General features: G+C 51.4%; 1 pseudogene; it reads right to left on the bottom strand.

Annotated features, from left to right (window-relative positions):
• Window positions 1-835: 835 nt before the first annotated feature.
• On the bottom strand, window positions 836-2,608 carry LOC148754830 (syncytin-1-like; annotated as a pseudogene).
• Between the last annotated feature and the right edge of the window lie 3,829 nt (window positions 2,609-6,437).

Raw genomic sequence — 6,437 nt, 5'->3', positions numbered from 1 at the left:
ACTTAACTTCTTTGGAGGACAATATGCCTGTACACCTTAATTATCAAACAATTATTCAACTATCTGCAATCTGTATTCTTTTCCCATCTCTTTCTTTATGATGTATCTTTGACTAAATTCGGAGTCTTTTTCTCAATTTTTTTCTCCTTAACATTTTTGCAGCATTTCAGAACCATTGAGAACTTCCTTGAAACACTTTGTTTTGCTTTTGTTACATCGTACTTATCATGTGGAAGGCATCTCATCATAGTATGGGGGTTCCCAAAGGATATTCTGTGGAACACAAGTTGCTCAAAATGTAAATGGGAAACACAAGAAAAAAGAGAAATTCCATGGTCAGATGGATTTGAGAAACATTGTATTAAATAGAATTAAATTGGTCAGTTTATTGTAAAATATCTCAAAACTTTTAACGAAATAAAGAAAATGTCAGAGACACAGAAAAATACAGCTCTGTTTCCTAGATCTATTGGAATATAGAGCATCTCTGCTGTTTCATGTACAAGTCTTTTGGAAATGTTAATTTAGTGGTTAAGAACAGAGGTTGGGAATCAGATAGACATGGATCCAAATCCTGGCTCTGAAACTTTCTAGCCATCACAAATTGTGCATATTGTTTATTTTCTCCATTGTGAAATAATAGGTAACATTTATTGCACTCTTTCTATATATGCGTAGCACTTTTCTACATGCTCTACATGTATTATCTAATTTAATCACTGGAACAATGTTTGATTAGAGATTATATGTATTATATAAATGATAATGTTGCGGAAAAGCAGCGAGGACTGAGAGACTCAAGCGGCACACAGAGATCAGGGAGAACACAGCTTTATTACGCCGGCGGGTTCAGTAGGATTATTCCCAAAGACTGAGCACTTACTGGGGTTGGGAGCTTTGTTTTATAGGGTTAGACCTCCGGATTTGGGGGGGATTCATGCCATTGCTATTGCAGCACTAGGGATTGGTTAAATCTGGCTGGGGAGGCCAGTCCCTAACAGCTGTGATCGCTCAATACTGTTTTGACGGGAAAGCCTCTAACTGCTGTGCTTGCAGGAAAACTGCTCCGATAAGTTATCGGAAGAGGGAGGGGGGCGGAAAGCTCCCAAGGCTGTGCTCGCAGGAAAAAAACCGTCCCAACATGTCGCCCATGTTGATGATTGGAAGGGGAACCCTGAAGATCATCATTTAAACTGAGAGGGCGATAGCCCCGTAGGGCAAAGATGCGGGCGGTGGTCAGACGGGAGACGGTATTTTCGATGAAGCGGACAAGGGCATTGAAGATGCATGGGCCGGTGGTAGCAAGGAGGAAAATGGAGAGTAAGGGACCCGCCAAAGGGAGGTTCCAGAAAGCCCAGGACTGAGAACTAAAGCCCCAGGAGACGAGCTCCTCACGGAGGTGCTGTATGCGATCCTGGAGTTTATGGACCTTCGTAGCGACGATCCCACACTGGTTTATGTAGTAGCAACATTCTTCTTGGAGGAAGAGACAGGTCCCACACTTTTTGGCCGTGAGCAGGTCTAGGGCTCACCGGATCTGGAGGGCGACCGCTGCCAGGCTGGAGAGTTGGGTCTGGAATGACGTGAGTGAGCCTGCCACCCGATCTATGTTATTATTGAGTTCTTGAGAAAGTTTGTAGTAAAAGTCGATGGAAGTCCCAAGGCCGGAGGCACCAGCGGCGACCCCTGTAAAGATGCCAACACCTATGAGGAAAGGGATGAAAACCACCTGACGGGTGCGAAAGGAAGGGGAAATCCGAGACTGGAACTGCGAGTACAGGTAGGCGGAGGGGAATATAAAGGTGAAGATGCAGCCAGTGTCATTGGCCCCTCGGCATCTGAGAAGTAAGCCACCTTTGTAGGAGAGGAAAATGCCAGGAGGGGCACAGTAGGGTAGTGGCTTAGTGAAGGTAAAGCAGCGGAGGTCAGGGACCTGTGTGCAGCCTGGGAGCAGATAATAGGTTAAGTTCAAGGCAGGAGCTAGGGGATGGCGATAGGGCCGGAGATAATGGAGATGTTGAGCTGCCGGCTAAGGTCCTGGGTATCTGGGAGTGTGGCCCTGCGGAGGGAAGTTAGGTTGAGGCCATGGTAGCAGGGCTGGGGTGGAATAGCCTGAGCTATCGCAGCAATCCAGGTTGCTGCAATGTCATGGAGGGCAGTGTCCTGGACTCCACCGCCATCAGAGGACCCGGTCTGGGCCAGGTAGGACCAGCAGACAGGCCCTTGGGGGAAGGAATTGCCGGGGGATTGGAAGGTCTGAGTCAGAGTGGCAGTCCAATAGGTGTGGCCGGATTCTGTGCAGGTGTTCGGTGTGGTTCCCCGGTAGCATTCCTGGGGCAGGAGGGTGTAGAATTGGAAGTAGGCTCTTGTTCTGGACCCTCGGAAGTAGGGATATTTTGAAGAGACTTAAGGGGGAAAGGCAAAGGAGACTTAAGAGCCAGAGGGCCGCAGGCAGGTGAGCATGAGCAGAGGAGAAATCCATAGCAGAAATCTGAACAGGAGGAAACCCCTCTGGGTGGGGGTCCAATCAGGCAGGGTCACAGAGATAAGAAGAAAAGAGGCCAGAAGGGTCAGCAGGCAGAGGGCGACAATGGTTAAGGGGGTTACAAATGAGAACTGTTATTCAAGCGGTCTTCTTAAACTTAATCTTCAATGATTTGTGGGGCACTGGATGAGAAGTCTAGGCAGGCTGGTCTGACTCTGCTCACTTGACGCGGGAGTGGTGAATCCACGGTGTGATGCCAGAGACCTTAAGAGCAGTTGGGTGACAAGGATTACTGTGTGTGGGCCCGTCCATATTGGACGGAGGGGCTCATGCTTCTAATCTTTTACCCAGACCCTGTCACCTGGAAGGTGGGGATGAACGGGGGTCCCTAATGAGACAGGAGTTTTTTCTAGCAGATGTGAGTGTAGGTCTGTAAGGATCTTTCCTAGCGCAATAAGCTGACCTTAGAGGTGGGAGTCACCTACTACTCTGAGGTTGCCTGGGATGGATGATAGCAATGGGGGAGGCCGGCCGTAGAGAATTTTAAATGGGCAGAAGCTATCCTTCCGAGGAATACACCCGGAGTGGAGGACGGCTAAGGGAAGTAGATCTGTCCATCCCAGGGAGGTCTCTTGGCATAGCTTAGACAATGTCTCTTTGAGGGTACGGTTCATGCACTCTACATTCCCTGAACTCTGAGGTCGGTAGGCCATGTGAAACTTCCAGGAGACATTGAGGGCTGAGGCCAGAGTCCATAGTACATCTGAGACAAGGCTGGTCCATTGTTGCTGTGAATGGTGAGGGGAAGCCCATACCGTGGGATGATTTCGTGGAGGGAACTTTTGGTGACTTCTCTGGCTTTTTCAGTTCGGGTGGGAAAGGCGTCTACCCAGCCTGAGAAGGTACAGACTAAGACAAGAAGGTATTTTGTCCCTCAGTGAGGGGTTATTTCTGTGAAGTCTACCTCGATATACTTAAAAGAGGCAGATCCCGTTCGTTGGACCCCAGGTGGTGGGGTTGGTCTGGTCTTGGGATTGTGTCTGGCACAGGTAGTACAGCGCTCTATGATAGAGCAGCATAGGGCTGTGAGCCTGGCTATATAGAAGTTTTTGGCTAGCAGCCTTTCAAGTCCAGTCTTCCCTAGGTGGGAAGTAGAGTGGTGTTCCGAAATGATGCAGGGAGCAAGGGCAGCCGATTTGAATAAGTGGCCAGCACGCAGTATCCACCAACCTTGAGGATGCCAGGTGGCCCCCTCATTCTGTGCCCAGCTGTCTTCTGCTGCGGTGTAGGTAGGGCTTGGCGAGGCTGGGGTAGTGGAAGCATTGATGACTGCGTCTGTGTCCTGGGCAGCTGCCTTCGCGGCTTGATCGGCAAGTCGGTTGCCAGCAGCCGGCTCATCGTTCCCTTTCTGGTGCCCTCGGCAGTGGATGATAGCTAGGCGCTGGGGTGCCCAAACAGCTTCCAACAGCTGTAGGATTTCGCCTTTGTTTTGATGGTCTTCCCTTCAGACGTGAGGTGGCCACGTTCTTTGTAGATCGCCCCATGTATTTGCACGGTGGCAAAAGCGTACTTGGAGTCTGTAAATATTGGCCTTTTTGTCACTTGAAAGCTGTAGTGCCCGTATGAGAGCCCAGAGTTTGGCCTGTTGAGCTGACTACACGGCAGGGAGTACCTTTGCCTCCAGAACCTCCGAGGCTGTAGTCACAGCTAGCCAGCTCTACGCAGCCCACCCTGTAGGAAACTGCTGCCATCAGTATAGAGTGTAACCTCTGTGTCCTGCAGAGGAGAGTCCTGAAGGTCCGACCGTGTGGCATGAACCTCAGTGATGAATTTTAGGCAGTTGTGTTCTGACTCACCTCCGGCTATGGGGAGGAAGGTTGCTGGGTTTAAGGCTTGAACAGTCTGGAGGCTTATGTGAGGATTTTCCAGAAGGAGTCCTTGGTATTGGGTGAGCCTGGCGTTGGAGAGCCATCACGGACCCTGACAGTTTATGAGCATAATTACAGAATGGGGAACCTTGACTGTGTGTTGTTGCTTGAGGGTGAGCTTGTCAGCTTCCCTGATGAGTACTGTAGCAGCTAAAGTCCGCAGGTATGGGGGCCATCCAGAAGTGATCGAGTCCAGTCCTTTGGACAGGTAAGTAATAGGTCTCATCCAGGACCCACTGTTTGAGTTAGGAGCCCCAATGCAGTTTTGTCTTTTTTCTGGATAAATAAGCAGAAAAGTTTTTCCGTATTGGGTAGGCCTAAAGTCGGGGCTCTTCCGAGCAAGTCTCTGAGTTCCATTAAGGCCTTTTCCTGTGTCTCTCCCTATTTATTTCCTTTTTCTCTCTCACATTACCCAAACAAAATTGGTTTCACTGTAGTTTGGAGACTGGGCAAGACCCAGGCTGCACTCGCGGAGCGCAGGGTCAGCTGGGGTGGCCGTCAGGGGTGCTCCCGGGTCCCCAAGCTGAGCTGGGGACGAGCCTGCGAGTGACAGCAGTTGGGCCACGGTTTCACCTAGGTATGCAGCACGGGAGTGCGTGGGGCATGGTGGCAGCGGGGAGCCCACGGGCTTCCTCAGAGGCGGCTGAGCAGAGTGCAGGGACCCCAGAGCGCCCGGAGAGCAGAGCTCCTGTCGCTGCTTCAAGGCTCTCGGGTTTCTCCCTCCACCCTGATGCCCACTGAGCTGCCACTGCAGAAACACTCTCGGTGTGGAAAAGGCAAAAGAAAGGGACAGTATTGCCTCAGGCGCACGCCCTGGGAGCCCTGTGCTCCCAGATTACGCTGCCCACGCCTGCGTCCCTGGGCGGGCACCCCTGTTCCGCACTTCAGAAGCACAGTGGATTGCGGCTTCCCTGGAATGTTTTTTTGGCACTCAGACGTCTATCCTCAAACATTCAGTGGAGTTTTCTTGTGTCCTCTTGGTGAATGGGCTTTGTTGGAGGGGCATTAGGAGTTCCTTTCAGAGCCTGGGTTACGAGAATCCTACACTGTCCCTTTTTACTAGAGTGGAACCGTACCCAAGATGGAAGGGTTCTGGCAACTTCCAACCAGGAGTTGATGTATGGAAACTAATCCGGGTGACCAGGATTGCCAGCACCACGATATAGATGCGTCGAGGACGGCCAGGTCTAGGGTTCCCTCTGCTGTCAGCCGACGTTGAAAATGGGCTATTCTAATTCACAGAGGGTTCTTAATTTTCCTGGGGTCATGCGGACTCCATGATCTCCGCCAAAACCCTTTTTAAAATTCTTTAAAGTGCAGTCTAAGACTGTGGGCTTACTCTGCTTCCCTCCCATAGCGTATGATGTCACAGACGGTGGGGAGGGGGATTCACCCAGGTGCTGCCCTGCTCGCATCCCTCGCGGGAACTTAGGAGTGTCTTGGCTAAGGTGTACCAAATAATTTCCAGAGTAGACCACTCTGTGGAGTGAATCACCGTTATGCCAAAGAATCAGGGTGAAGCTTACTCAGGTTTCCATAGGCAAGGCCGGGGAAGCAAACATTCAGGTACATAGTCACTCATACAATTACACCGGGTTGACACCCTCCCATGGGCGTCCCTCCCTGGGTAGGTTATAAGAACCTACCGGGAGGTGATCAGGCTCCCCTTCTGTCACATGGGACAGGACTGACTCGGACAATGGCCCCAGGGCTTACCTGGTCCAATGGGAGGATCCGCTGGTTGTCCCCGGTCCCTCTCAGCGGGTCCAGCTGGGGAGGCATGGGCCACGGTCACTGGGGGAAGGCCCGGTTCGGGGTCCGCCAAAATCGGCGGGGAGCGCCTACACCCTTCGCGGGTTCCCTGTCGCTCCATGGCCTGCCTCTCGCCCCACACCAGTGGCGCAAGGCGTCGGTGCAGTTGGGTTTCCCGGTCAGGGAACCAAACGTTGCGGAAAAGCAGCCAGGACCGAGAGACTCAAGCGGCACGCAGAGATCAAGGAGAACTCAGCTTTATTATGCTGCCG

This window comes from Rhinolophus sinicus, chromosome 17, assembly GCF_057876585.1.
Source record: "Rhinolophus sinicus isolate RSI-liver-muscle chromosome 17, RSI-T2T, whole genome shotgun sequence".
In the NCBI taxonomy this organism is placed as follows: Eukaryota; Metazoa; Chordata; class Mammalia; order Chiroptera; family Rhinolophidae; genus Rhinolophus; species Rhinolophus sinicus.
Note: the sequence above shows the minus strand (reverse complement) of the source record. Positions and strands in the feature narration are given on the sequence as shown.